General features: G+C 37.3%; 1 protein-coding gene across 2 annotated transcripts in view; it reads left to right on the top strand.

The window, feature by feature from the left end:
- The window catches only part of SNX24 (sorting nexin 24), a 247,367-nt gene that overhangs the window by 223,561 nt on the left and 8,058 nt on the right, over positions 1 to 15,748 (top strand). The gene's annotated exons all lie outside the window — the stretch shown is intronic.

Here is a 15,748-nt window from a genome sequence, read left to right as displayed (position 1 = left end):
GAGAGCTATCTTTAATGAAAATGTATTTGCAGATATTTCACAAAGGACTATGAAGAAATCTACAGCAACATATTCAAAAGATTATTCACTACAGCTAGGTTGCATTTTTACCAGGACTGCAGGGTTGATTCTATATTAAGAAAATATAAACATAGTAAATCATTAATTAAAAATAACTGAAATTCACATCAATGGGGGCAAAAAATATCTTATCAAAATACAACTCTCATTTACGTTTAAAAAAAAACCACCATTTTGAGATTAACCATACTTTTTTCCTTAATATGGTAAATAATGTCTTTTATAAGCCAAGAACTACCATTATCTGTAATGGAGAGATGTAGAGATCTTTCCCATAAGAGCAGAAGTAAATCAAGAATGTCCATTGTCACTATTATTTTTTCATGTAGTTCTAGAAATGCTACCTGTAGCAATAAAATAAGAAAAATGAAAAGAGTAAGCATAGGAAAAGATAAAACTAAGTTGTTACTTTTTTTCAGATGACATGATAGAAAAAGAAGTACTGATAGTGATGTCACTAAAAATAAAAAAGATAATAATGTTAATGAAACATTTTTTTTCCAAATGCACAGGGGATCAGAAGGAAGTTCATAAGGAAGCTAAGGCAAACAGGCAGCTTTGATTTTACTATGTTGAATTTGGTCATCTTTGTCAAGAAATTTTTAAGAATACAGACTGTATTGAAATATCAGGGACTGTACCTACTAAAATACGCCAAAATCTTATATGAATATTACTAGAAATCACTCTAAAGAATGAAAGGAAAACTTAAATAATTAGGTCACATAGTTGCTCATCATTAGGCTGAGCCAACATAACAAAAATGATAATGCTACTTAAAATATTTTATAAATTTCATGTCTTATCATTCAGATTAGCAAGAGGTCATTTTATAAAACTAGACAAAATAACAGCGTTTATCTGGAAGGATAACTGATGAAAATATACAGAGGTATGGGAGGGGGGCAGCGAGGTAGCACAGCGAGTAAGAACACCGGCCCCAATGTCGGGATGACCTGGGGATCAAATCCGGGCTCAGACGCTTAGCACCCACCCAGAAACACCTGGCCGTGTAACCTTGAGCAAGTTACTTAACCCCAATTGCTTTAAAAAAAAAAAAAGAGGTATGGGAGGGTATTACATCTCAAACTATACTACAAAGTTGTTATCACAACTCTCTGTTATTGCTTAGAAAATAGAAAATCTAGTTAAAAGAGCAGGTTAGGTAAACAAAATTCAGAAATACTGTAAGAGTAGAATCCTACTTGAGAAATCCAAAGATACCAATTACTATGCTGAGGACTCCTTTTTTTAATAATTTTTTTTATTTGCTTTTTGGAGGGGGAAGGTAGGGCAATTGGGGGTAAGTGACTTGCCCAAGGTCACATGGCTAGTTTTTTGTGTGTGTGTTAAGTGTCTGAGGCTGGATTTGAACTCATATCCTCCTGACTCCAAGGCTGGTACTCTATTCACTGCACTGCCTAGCCGCCCCTAAGGACTTCTTTTTTGATAAAAACTGCTGGGAAAACTGAAGAAAAGTGTGGCTGGACATTAGGTGTGGAACAACAACTTATTTCATATACCACAATAAACCCCAAATGGATACATTACCTAAACATAAAAGTATTCCTATTATAAACAAATTAGAGACATGTAGAAGGAGATATCTTTCACAACTTGCCTAAACAAGGAATAGAAATGATTATAAATAACTTTTTCACACAGGCATGGTCATCTTTGAGACTAGTCTGTTGTGCTGAATTTTAACTCTACTTTGGATCATTCCATGAACAGTAAGCATCTGGTAGAAAAGGGATAAATAAAAGATTATAGACTCTAAAGCACTCCAAAAGCTTATGGTTCTCAGCCCCCAAGGAGAGTGACACTGCGGCCTACTTACAGTAGCAAAGAAGTATTGATTTTCTTCCTTCCCTGTTTTTAGCTACGCCTCTGAATAAAGCCTAGTATGAAGCATCTCTCAGTGAAGAGAGAAAAAACTGTCATGAACTTTTTCACCCTAATATTGGGCTTTTCAAACCAAACCAGATAGAAAGAGAAAGGGCTTTAAGGACTCTTAGAAACTCTACTACTTAATTCGTTATATAGCTTTTTGTGCACCCTGGATTTTTTTTTAAGAAACTATGGTAGACAATGGGAAGAAATGTATTTTTTAAATGTTTGAAGAAAGAATAAAGGAATCCAATCAGTGAAAACAATGCAGCCTTGTGCAGTGATCTTAGAAGGTTAGCAAAGTGTTCTTGTTCAAGTTTTCAACAAGATGTTCAGATACTGTTATAATTGGCTGCTGAGTAGGTTTGGACCTAACTAGAATGCCAGTGTTCGATTTCACAGTGTCCTCTGTGAAGATGTGTCACCATTTATGCTGGCTTTAGTGACAATTTTCTAAAATGGAAACTCGTGGGAAATCATTACAGTGTTTATATGTCTCCCTTGTCGGACAGCATTATCTTGTGATATTTTATCAGTGTTTTCCACTGCATGATGGCATCTAGCTAAGGTTAAGGCAGAACAAGTCCCTCTGTAATTTTGTGACTATATTTTACTTAGTGAAGAAGAAAAGATAACTGACAATTAAGTACTTGGGATGTCACTAAAAGAACATATGCAACTAATCAATGGTATCCTCTGGGAACATGATTTTATAAAGCTGATAAGGTAGAAAAATTGGGATTTTATGATTTGTGTTACATGATGATAATTGCACCTTTTCAAGAAAAAAGACATTTCTAGTGGAGTAAATATTGGGCTTTCAAGGGATATGGTCTATTTTCAGAGCTTTTGTTTTTCTACTCAATCATTTATTAAACAAAGAAGTTGTTTATAAATTCTCTTTTCTAGTATGTGTATTTGGTACTTAAGAAGAAATAGCCAGTTTTGCTAACTCCTTTTTTGTGCCACTTCAAACAATGGGAACTAATATTCTTTTGAAAATGGTATAGTTTGAGAAGAAAAATTAACATTTTTGTTTCTAGTTCTTAAACCTTATTGTTATTCAGTTGTTTCAGTAGTGTCTGATTCTTCATGGCTCCTCTTTGGGGATTTTCTTGGCAAAGATACTGGAGTGGTTTGCCATTTCTGTCTCCAGTTCATTTTACAGATGAGGAACTGAGGCAGATGGGGTCAAGTGACTTTCCAAGGGTCATCCAGCTAATAAGTATTTGAAGCTATAAACTCATGGAGGTAAGTCCTCCTGATGCCAAGCCCAGTACTCTATCCACTGTACCACCTATGAGAAACTAACTTAGTTCTAATATTTTCAGCTATTAGCTACATTGAAAAGTCTAAATATGTCTTTAAATCTTTTAAAATCAAATCCAATTTTCGCTGTTTCTTGAATAACTAAATAAGTGATTGAAAATGGAAAAAAAATATTCTCAATCAGTATGCACTCCTGATACTAAGAGGCAAAGGACAATCCCTGCCCTCAAGAGTTTACTATCTAATGTCGCAAACAACTATGTATACCCAAGCTATATACAGGTTAAATTGGAAATAATAGAGGGAAAGAGCAAGAATTAAGAGGAAAAGCTTCCTGTTAGAAGGTGCGATTTTTAAGCTGGGCCTTAAAGGAAACTGAGGGCTAAAGATGAGGAGGAAGAACATTCCAAACTCAGGAGAGAGCCAGTGAAAATGTCACATTGGGAGGTAGAATGTCTTATTCAAGGAACAAGAAGGAGGCCAGTGTCACTGGATTGGAGAGTAGTTTGGTGGAAGGGGGGGAAATGGACAGGGCGTAAAGTATAAGTTTACTGAAAAGATGAGGAGGGCTAGGTTTTGAAGGGCTTTGAACTTAAAGCATTCATCAAATGTTAGGAATACAAATATGAAAGTGAGACAGAGTTTTTCCTCAAGGAGCTTGTATTCTAGTGGGGGAAACAACGCATGGAGGGCATTGGTTGCCAGGGAAGGGGGTTTGGGTCTAAAGAGGAACAGTGATAACAAATTGTTCCCCAGAGCAGCCTATTGACATGACTTTTCAGTAGAAAAATAATGTTGGTTTGGTCACTGATCCCAGAACAAGAGAAAATGTGGAATGGGAGTGGAGAGGGGGGAAGGGGAGGCTAAACCTATGGCAGATGGCAAAATGACCCCGGCTGGATGGAATTTGAAGTCTGGTCTGCTCTAGAAGCTGGTAGATGGTCTATTGAATTTCTCCATTTGCCAGTCAAGATCACTTAGCTGCTACAGCAGGAGGTACAAAGAGTGGAATGAGTCCCACCAACTGGTTTTTGGAGTTCCAGTTCAGAGACTCTCGTTACAAAGTAGAGCAGCAACAGCAACAATGGCAAAGTGGTTCAGGTGGACAGTTTAATGGGGTGTGGAATGCTGTGGGACAAGTATATCTGCCATGTAGTCTAGATCATTTTTTTTCCTAAAAGGTATTGAAACATGCTCAAGTCAAACGTGTCAGGCAGTTAGCATGTCTTCCTGGTGGTTTAAGCACAAAAGCTAGCTCAGGAGGAGCAGGAGTTGGTTTCTCTTGGGCTAGACCAACACTCCAGCATGACCAAGACAGAGGAAGGGAAGCAGTATCTAACTGAATTATGCTCTGTCCTTGCTGAATATCCTTCCCATGCTATAGTTAAGTATGTAAAGTCTCTTTTCATTTCAGTTCCAAAACTGAAGCATTGTACTGACTTGAATCTTACACAGCCTAGAATAGCTAGATTGCACTCATTCACCAATCAAGACTGACCAACTCCAGGTTGGGATTTCCAACACTGAATGGATTAATAATAACCTCTTTTAAAGTCTGTAATACACTACCAAATATTGAATTACATAGTATATTTGAATGCATTTTATTCCTCACTATACAACATTATTCCATATCCTTTTTCTCAAGAGCTGCTCATAGTTATTTGAAATCCAGGATAGTTATACTTCTATAAGATGCCTTCATTCAACCATAAAATAAATTACCATTTATTAAGCAAATATTTGTGCAAAGCACAATTCCACATGCCATAAGAGGTATAAAAATGAGACATGATTTCTGCCCTCAAGAAATTAGTTTTGTGGGTATCTATGAATCTGCCTTTTTATGGTTATTTCTTTGCCCCAGCTTAAGTTACAGACAACAGTAACTCATATTTACTTTAAGATTATTAAGTACTATCCTCATAAAAGCCCAATGAAATAGATAGTACCAGTATTATTTTTCCCATTTTACCATTAAATAAACTGAGGCTTAGAGGTTTAAGGTACTTACTCTAGTTATATAAGTATGTAAGAGAGCAAGAATTTGAAACCAAGCATCCTAACTCCATTGGTAATAAAACTTCTACCCTTTCCCATTGCCTTTTGTTTATAGATAAATAGATACAAAGAATATGTAGCTGTTATATGTATTTTATGGTTCTAACCATTCTCAAAGTAACCTTTCATATACTTACAGATCACTATTTATACATCCTCCTACCTAACTCCAGAGAGGTATCTTGGTGTTACAGAAATCAGAACACCTAGGTTTCAGTACTGCCTTGTGAAGATATGGAAATAATGTTAAAGTACTTTCTAGTACTTTGTATTAAAAAAAAATCCTGAAGAACCCTAACCAATAAAACTCTCCCCTCAACCAAAGATTTTAATCAGCAGTACATAGCACTAGGGTATCAATAAATCTAATAGAACATTGTCCAATAATGTTTTATCTGAAAAAGTGAAGAATGAAATTAGAAATCAAGCATCTTTTTTGGAGGGCAGGCATACTGTGTGGTACCAAACATGGACGACGTTAAGCTCCAGACAACGTTCAATAATGTAACAGATATTTATTAAACACCTACTATAGCCATTGACCTGAGCACTGGGTATATAAACATAAATCTTTGTTCTCCAGAAGTATACATTCTAATGGTAAGTGCAGAGCAGGGAGAGAACATCTAAATAAACAAAAAATACTGATACTCGGGGAATGTGATAAATATAAAGGAGCAGTCCTAGGAAAATGCACTGAGGCATTTAAAGAATGCCTGGAAAGTTCCTCAGAATTGGTCCCTGGAAGAGGAAAGGAACTTCATTTGATAGAGATGAGATCAGGAAGCTCATTCCATGCATATAAATGATTTGAACAAAGAAGTTAACACAGTAGAGCTCATTATATAGTTTGGCTAAAAGAGTGTTAGGTATGAACCTGACCCTGTTCATTGAGGTTTAGTGTGGAAGGAAATCAGACACTTGGTCACTAAACACCTAACAAAGGGAGGTTTACCTAGCCCTGTCATAGAAAGGATATATAGTAAAACTTAGATGTGTGGTAGATTCCACCTCCACTCCTTATGGAAATTCATCTCTTCGATAGAATTGATTTAAATGGTCTTGGTTATCCCAACCCAAAGAGTTCTGACCCCCTCTAAGTGGAACCTTGTATGTACCAGGAAACCGTATCTAGACAACCAGAATCTCCATTTAGAAGCTTTATCAAGAGAGATACAACTTGAGTCTTATCCCACTCCTAGGGTCAATCAAATCCCAGTATTATTTAAGGAAAATTTAGCCTAATCCATGTGATGGGGTGGGGTGTGGGGAAGGGGGAGTGGAGGAGAGAAGAATCCTGATATTGACCCTATGCTATATCACCCTATGAGGGCAATGTTTCAAGAATTTTCTAGAGGAAATTCTTAAATTAGCTCTCCAGATTTACTGTTTTTCCAATGAGATATTTCACATATTCTTCAATTTTTTCATTCTTTCAACTTTGTTTTATTGTTTCATGGAGTCATTAATTTCCACTTACCCAGTTCTAATTTTTAAGAAATTGCTTTCTTCCATGAGCTTTTGTACTGTTTCTATTTGGCCCATTTTTCCTTTTTTAGGAGTCATTTTCATCAGTAAAGTTTTGTACCTCTTTTTCCATTTGGTCAAATCTGTTTTTTAAGGTGTTATTTTTTTCAATATTTTTGTGCCTCTTTTACAAAGCTGTTCATTGTCTTTTCATAATTTTCCTCTTTTACTTTCATTTCTTTACCTAATTTTTTCCTCTGCCACTCTTACTTGATTTTGAAAATCAATTTTAGCTCTTTCAGGAACTCTTGTTGGGTTTGTGTCCAATTCACTTCCTTTTGGGGCTTTGCCTATAGAGATTTTGACTTCATTGTCTTTTGAATTTGTGTCTTGACCTTCTCTGTCACTGTAGTAACTTTTTGTGTTCAGTTTCTTTTTTTGTTTGCTCATTTTTCTAGCCTATTTCTTGATTTTTTTTTTTGGTTAAACATTGGGCTCTGTTTCTGGCATGGGGGAGGTAGTGGTAGTGATGGGTGTGTTTTGGGAAGGAGGAGCAAGCTTTATACCTTTTCATATTGCTATTTTTAGAGCTAGTTCTGGGAGATTAGAAGTCTTCAGTGATTTGAAAGTAATGTCAGCTGGAGAGAGGTATGGTCACTGCTCTGGTCTTTGCTCTGATACCATGGAAGTGTTCTTGATCCCTTTTGATTGCAATTGATACTACTCCTCTGTACTCCTATTCCTTTGGGACCAGAAGTGATACTGCTTCTCAGGACCCTACCTCCCGTCGAACCAAAAGTGATATTGTTCCTCAGGCCCTCTGCTTCTTTTTAAAATTTTCTTAAATTTTAAATTTTTAATATATATTTTTCTAATTTATTTATTTTTAGTTTTCAGCATTCATTTCCACAAGATTTTGAGTTATAAATTTTCTCCCCGACTTTCCCTTACCCCCCACACCAAGATAGCCAGCCTACTGAATACCCCTTCTCCCAATATGTTCTCTCTTATATCCTCCCCAACTTTCTATTAGGGCAAGATGGATTTCTATACCCTATTTCCCATTTGCATGTAAAAGAAACAGTTTTTTAAAACATTTTTTTTAAAACTTTGATTTGCAGATTCTTTTCCTTCTTCCCTCCTTACCCAGCAAGCATTTCAATATAGGTTGTAGATGTGTAGTTACGTAAAACATTTCCATAGTAGTTATATTGTAAAAGACTAACTATATTTCCCTCCATCCTATCCTGCCTCCCAATTATTCCATTTTCTACTTTGACCCTGTCCCTTTTCAAAAGTGTTTGCTTCTAACTACCCTCTCCCCCAATCTGACCTTCCTTCTATCATACCCCTCTTATTCCCTTCCCCCCTACTTTCCTATAAGGGTGAGATAACCAATTGAGTATGTGTGTTATTCCCTCCTTGAGCCAAATTCAATGAGAGTAAGGCTGACCCATTCCCTTTCACTTTCCTGCTCTTCCACTCCATTGTAACAATTTTCTCTTGCCTCTTTTGTTTGAGATAATTTACCCTATTCTATCTCTCCCTTTCTCCTATTCCCAATATATTCCTCTCTCACCTCTTAATTTTATTTTTAGATATCATACCTTCCTATTCAACTAATCCTGTGCCCTCTATCTATGTATATATGTACACACATATACACACATTCACATACATATTTATACATGTACATCCTACCACTCATACATATATATGTATACATATATACACATATATATTCCATTCAACTATCTTCATACTGACAAAATTCTCATGAGTTACAATGATCATTTTTCCATGGAGGAGTGTAAATAGTTCAACTTTAATAAGTTTCTTATGATTTCTTTTTTCTGTTCAGTTCTGGTTTTTTTCATCAAAAGTTCTTGAAAGTCCTCTATTTCATTGAATGAACACATTTTCCCCTGAAGCATTATACTCAGTTTTGCTGGGTAGGTAAATCTTGGTTTTAATCCTAGCTCCTTTGACCTCCAGAATATCATATTCCAAGCCCTTCAATCCCTTAATTTAGAAGCTACTAGATCTTGTGTTATCCTCATTGTGTTTCCGCAATATTCAAATTGTTTTTTCCTGACTGCTTGCAGTATTTTCTCCTTGACCTGTGGACTCTGGAATTTGGCTATAATATTCCAAGGAGTTTTCTTTTTGGGATCTTTTTCAAGAGGTGATCAGTGAATTCTTTCAATTTCTATTTTGCTCCCTTGTTCTAGAATATCAGAGCAGTTTTCCTTGAGAATTTCTTGAAGGATGATTTCTATGCTCTTTTGTTGATCATGGCTTTCAGGTGGTCCAATAATTTTTAAATTATCTTTTAAACGACCAGGTCAGTGGTTTTTCTAACATTGCCTTCTATTTTTTCATTTTTTTGGATCTGTTTTATAGCATCTTAATTTCTCATAAAGTCATTAGTTTCCATTTGTTCCAGTGCAATTTTGAAGGAATTATTCTCTTCACTGAGTTTTTGAAATTCCTTTTCCATCTGGCAAATTTGGCTTTTTAAGGCATTCTTCTCTTCATTGGCTTTTTGGGCCTCTTTTTGCCATTTGAGTTAGTCTGTTTTTAAGGTGGTATTTTCTTCAGTTAGGCCTGTTGATTCACTTTTCATAATTTTCTTGCATCATTCTTATTTCTCTTCCCAGTTTTTCCTCCACTTCTCTTACTTGATTTTCAAAATCCTTCTTGAGCCCCTCCATGGCCTGTAACCAACTCATATTTTTCTTGGAAGCTTTTGATGCAGGACTTTTGACTTCATTGCCTTCTTCTGGTTCCATGTTTGATCCTTTTTGTTCCCCAAAAAAGAATTCTATGGTCTGATTGTGCTTCCTCTGTTTGCTCATCTTGCCAGCCAATTACTTGACTTTTGAGCTCTTTGCCAGGGTAGAACTCTGCTACCAGGGTGGAGAGAGCTGTGTCCTAAGTTGCTGGGGTTTTCACAGCTGTGTCAGAGCTGCTATCAGACCTATGAGGAGGGTGCCCTCTCTGCAGCCACCACAAGCTCTGACATATTGGCCACACACCCCAGGACTACCACCCAAGACTGTGACCCAGATCCAAACAGATCAAAGTAAGAGCAGTTACCCTCTGAATGGTCGCTTGGTCCCCCTATGATCTGCAGGCCAGGAGCTCTGGAGGCAGCCAGGTGGCAGAAGCTACCACCATGCCTTCACCATCTCTTGCCCCAGGGGCAGGGCTGGGACCACACTCTGTCTCAGCTCCAACAGAGTTCCCCGCTGACCTTTTACTTTCTCTTTGGAGTTTATGAGTTGAGAAGTCTGGAAATCACTACAGCTGCCAGTGATTCACTCTCATGAAGTCTGCTCTGGCTGGTCTGGGATGCTGGTTGGGCCACCCTGCATCTGAGACTGTGCAGTTCATGCAGGCTGGACTTGGCTCCAAGCTCAGTGAGACAGACCCTTCCTATCAGCCTGTCAGTCTGCCTTCAGTGGGAGATTTGTTTGTTTCTGTCACTGTAGCTCTAAAATTTGTTTAGAGCTACTTTTTTTCAGGTATTGGAGATGTTTGGAGCAGGAGCTCAGACAGGTTCCTGCTTTTACTCTGCCATCTTGGCTCCACCGCTACCCTCTGCTCCTTTTGAACAGGAAATGATACTGTTCTTCAATGCCCCCAGTGCCATGTAAGTGAAGGTGATACTGCTCCTTAGGTCCTTCTTGATTGAAAGTGCTCCCCTCTTCCCTTAAACTGTGAGCCAGCAATAGGTATAGGTAACAGAAATGCTAGTGTTTGGTCCCATGTCCAGTGCTAGCACAACACCAGTCCATCCTGTTCCCTCTTTCTGACCAGGTCCCTTTACTGTCTCTAGCTTTAGAGCTTCTGAAGTTACTGCTGCTTCCGTCACTACCACCTAGTCAAACCATTGATATTTAATTTATGTGGGCTTGGGCCAGCCTTCACCCCTGTGTCACAGATCTCTCCTTCCAACCTTCTAAGTTGTCTTGGGCTTGAAAAATGTCTCACTCTGACCTTTTTTTGACTCCGCCACATATTTGTTTCTTTGTGCCTGTTTTATGTGCACATTTTAGACATTAAAAATTGAAGCTCTTCTCCTTTCCTACACCTTGGCCCCATGTTTCATTTGCTCTTAAAAGAAAAAAAGATAAATCTGTGTTGATTTTGAGCACTTTCTTATTGGGGGTTAGGAATATGAGGGGAAATAGCCTGCTGTTCTCAAATGACCAGGAATTAGCCAAAAATTTGTGCAAGATGATTGTACAGAATCATTGCTTATGAATCAATCAAATTCGATTTGAAGAATTATTTTAATGTTGTTTGGAGGGGAATGTTAGGAGAAGACAGTTAAGTGCTTCTTCTACTCCACCATCTTAACTCCACAGATCACTTAATATATGTTTTAAGTAACATCTTTTCAAATGCACTTAAGGTTTTTTGTTATTCTTTGTGTTTTTTTTTTTAACTTATCATTAGCTACTTGAGGTTAGTGAAACAAAGAGACTTTAAAGCTGAAGCATGAGGAATGGCTATTAATTGAGGTATGATAGATCAGAAATGAAGATAAAGCATCCCAGAAATTAAAATCTGTGACTGTAAGAATTTTTTCATTCATATTTTTTTTGGTCCAGATTCTGATATCATTTGTATGGGGAGTGCCCATTTTGAAAACTCCCTCCATTGATGCATGTGGGTAACTTGTAGGCTTACCGCAACACACTTCAAAATGTAGCCATGGGGGCGACTAGGTGGTGCAGTGAATAGAGCACCAGCCCTGGAGTCAAGAGGACCTGAGTTCAAATCCGGCCTCAGACAGTTAACACTTACTAGCTGTGTGAACTTGGGCAAGTCACTTAACCCCAATTGACCTACAAAATAAAAGCAAAAAACAAACAAACAAAATGTAACCATGGCATGATCCCAAGCAGTGCCTAACAGCCACTTGGAGGATGGCAAGATAGATTGTATCTCAACCTCCCAGTATTAGCGAGTTGTGGGGCTTATCTTCAGTGCATTCACACCTACTCATCCCCAAATTTCATCCCCTACTCTCTGCTCCTTTTGAGCCTTCCTCCTTTTTAGCCAAGTAGTGAACCCTCAGGTCATCTGCAACCCAACCCACTACTGGATACCCACAGCAGTAGCTGTGTCTGTGCCATTGTGAAATCATCCCTACCTACATACTCCAAATCACCCAGTGCCTGCATCAGACACCTTTTGTGTGCTCCATGACAATGACTTGTCAATGGGAACTCTCTCATCCCTTTTTCACTTTGAGTGTATCAGAGTACTTCATCTGGCATGAGCAAGCATGGATGAATTATAATCAGCATCTTTTCTCCACGAAGATATGCCTCTTCATCTCAAACTGTTTAAATCTCTATTTGTGTATATATAATTTACAAATAAGAAAACATATACATATTGGGGGTACATGCTCAAAAAATTTTATTTACAGGTTTATGTGATCAAAAGAATTTGGAGATCACTCAGAGTTATATGTTGGGCACTGAGGTGTTAAGCAGTGTGCTGTCAGGTCACATAGGGACTTCAGAGTACAGGGGTATGTATGTTCCCCCCCCAACATTTTGGGGCACACTTTTTTCTGTAACACTTTGGTCCCTAGGGAGAGTTAGAGAGTTAATATAGTCTCTCCATGGAATTGATCTCACCCAGGTTCACATCCAAAGATGTCATTACTGCGTGGGCCCTTATCTTGGTTACTCCTGACCTGGGTCCTGAACGTTACTACTCACTCCTTAGGTTACAAAACCGGACTTGCTAGCCAAAAGCTATAGCCTGGGCTTCATCCCTGGGCTTCTTCATGGCCAATTCTCCTTACTTTTAGTGCTCACAAGGTCATAGCCTCCAGTCTCTACTTAAAACAAAAGAGAAATGCAAAGGCAGAGAACCTTACAGTGTTGTCTTTCTTCTTACATTGTAATTCTGCCCTGCTAGATGTAGTCACATTGAGAGATGGGATAGGTTTTGGACAGCTAATGCCTTTTAAATGTCCCCTGTTCCCAGTTCTAGCTATGTTGCCCATCAAAAACGTTCCTCTTCACCATATGATTAGCTGATTGGAATCAGTTACAGCGTCTAGACAAAATCCACATGGGAACTGCAACAACTGAGTACACCATACATACTCAAAAGACCTAGGTTCAAACCTTCCTTATACTTAGCATGTGTAATTTGCAAATTTGCATTATTCTGATTCAGGGTGAGAAGGGTCCAGTTTCTTTCTTTTTTTTTTTTTTTTTTTTGGCTTTTCGGAGGGCAATTGGGGTTAAGTGACTTGGCCAAAGTCACACAGCTAATAAGTGTTTCAAGTGTCTGAGGCCGGATTTGAACTCAGATCCTCCTGACTCCAATGCCAGTGCTTTGTTCCCTGTGCCACCTAGCTGCCCTGAAGGGTCCAGTCTCTTAAGTTTTAGGAACTTAAATACTGAACAAAGAGAAGTTCATATTCCTATGAGGCCTGGAACATCTCTAGTTATTGCATCTGACTTCTGGAGCACATGTATAACCTTGTAGTGAGGAATGGAGTGGCCCTAACAAAATTTTCTGTAAACACGGTATCTAAGAGACTAAGTTTCACAAAGTTCTACAAGTAGCAGATGTAGTTTATAAGCCAAGGGGACAGAATGCTAATCTTGTATCAACAAGTCTTTTCAGTTGTTCACAGATAATGACCGATTTCCAGTAAGTTAGGCATTTATAAATATATATATATATATATATATGTTGATACTTGATTGAATTAATTTTTGTTTTTTTTCTCAAAGCTATGTTGTATTATAAATAGAAATGAGGGATGGATATTTTATGTTGATACTAATATAAAACTTAGCTAAATTTAGCTAATTAAAGTAACCTGTATTGCCTTTAAAATTTACTTTTAGTTCTTTTCCAACAAACCTTTCCAGAGAGAACCCAGGAAACTCATTCCTCTCTACTGGATTGAATATTTATCTAACTGAATATTACCTCTCACCAACATAGACTTCCTTCTACCTTCTTTGGCATTTTCTTTGTAATTCTTTTATGGAAAAAAATGGCAGCATGCTCATTGTACACTAAAAAGGTGAATATACTAAAGTACTTTTATTAGAAGCAATTGTCACTATACCTTACCTAAAATAATGCAGCCATACATTATTTCTCATTTTTAGATTTCGACCACAGAGTCCTACCCCTTCATTTAAAAAATGAGGAAACTGAGACATAGGGAGGATTGGCCCAAAGTCTCGCAAGTAGTAAGTGACTGAGATGGCATTTCAGCCCAAGTCTTTCTGACTCTCAGTGCAGCACCCTATACATTATGCCATGCTGTCTTTCATTGAGAAAATCAGGTTTGTAGAAACTAGGCTAAATTCATTCTGGGCATGTTGCAACGATGTGGGATGGTGTTAAAAGTATAAACAGATTTTCTTTTTGCCTGTCTTCTCTCATTAATGATCACATTCTGACTGTAACCAGTGCATTGTAAGCCAATCCATCATGAAAAATAAATAATTCACCTTGTTAACATTCCCTAAATCTTTGATTAATAAAACCAAAGTAGCCCTCTGAATACGTGAGAGATGTCTTTTTACATACCACAGTGATGGATGACACATCTAGACATCCTGGAAATGAAGTAGTTCAGGTCATTTAAAGTGTCCCACACTTGTTATTGATTTAATTTATTTTAAAAGGTGAGGATAGAGATAAGAATGTTATGCTCTACCACCCTCAAAAATAAGATTATTATTCAAGGTAATTAAGTGAATAAAGTTTTCTTGAGTGGATGATTTTGTGATTCTGCCACATTATGTTAGCTTATTCAAGTAGGTGTTTTCTAATGTACTTAAATGGCTATCAAAAAATAAAAATAATAAACCTGAATCACTGCAATTTGTCACAAATAATACAACTCTTTGAACTGAATGCATACAGCAGATGCTAATATTTTTCAAGGATGGTTGATGAACTTTGGCTGTTGAAGATGTAAATTTTGGTAACATTAAATTCTATGCAATTTGGTTCAATTTGTGTAATGTCTCTTTCTCTCTCTCTTTTTTTTTTTGGAGGGGGGGCAGCAAGGGAATGGGGGTTAAGTGACTTGCCCAAGGTCGCATAGCTAGTAAGTGTGTCAGGTGTCTGAGACTGTATTTGAACTCAGGTCCTTCTAACTCCAGGGCTGGTGCTCTATTCACTGCACCACCTAGCTGCCCCCAATTTGTATATTCTCTCTGTGTTCTCTAAAAGTTATATAAAATCCATATTGTAATACATATTTCTATTGACTTTCACCATAATTTTAGAGGAATGTGCCTACCCTAAATATCAATGCTACAGTATATGATAACAATCATACTTAAACATTCTACTATTCATTCATTCAGACATTCATTAAATATTTACTTTATTCAAGGCTGTTCTAGGTACTTTCATTTCATGAATCATTTTGCCTTTGTCATTGTGTACCTAACAATGCCTTGCACATAGTATACTATTAATATAAATTCCAATCAGGTATTGTGTGGAGATATTAAATGTTTAATTGCACAATGACAAAGGCAGAATGCTTTAATGACTGAACAAATTGATAACTAAGAGGTTCAGACTGATTTGCCTGACAAAAATATTTCTAGGCTTGGCTGAATTTATAGTACTCTCCCATGATCATTGTATGGAGTGTTTGTTCAAATGGAGGCATCAGATAATGCAAATCCAGTAACCTGAGCAAATCCATATTAATTTTTCAGTGTTAAGTTTAGTTTTGTCTAATAGTACTGCTAGTTTGTAAGTCTTAGGGGATTTCTTGGAATACCTCTTGATAATTATGTAAAAAGGAGTATCTGTGAATCATTGGGATTCCTGGTGGTTGAGATGGACAGGAGCAGTGTAAATTGAATTTGCAGGCAGTAATACTTGTGAATCTGAAAATGGTGAATGGATAGAAACTTTTGTGACTTTGTCTTTTAAGAACGTTACCTGTGATACT

This window comes from Petaurus breviceps, unplaced genomic scaffold (genome assembly GCF_028583685.1).
Source record: "Petaurus breviceps papuanus isolate PSGF00001 unplaced genomic scaffold, PetGlider_PUasm1.0 183, whole genome shotgun sequence".
In the NCBI taxonomy this organism is placed as follows: domain Eukaryota; kingdom Metazoa; phylum Chordata; class Mammalia; order Diprotodontia; family Petauridae; genus Petaurus; species Petaurus breviceps.
This window is presented reverse-complemented; position numbering and strand designations above follow the sequence as displayed.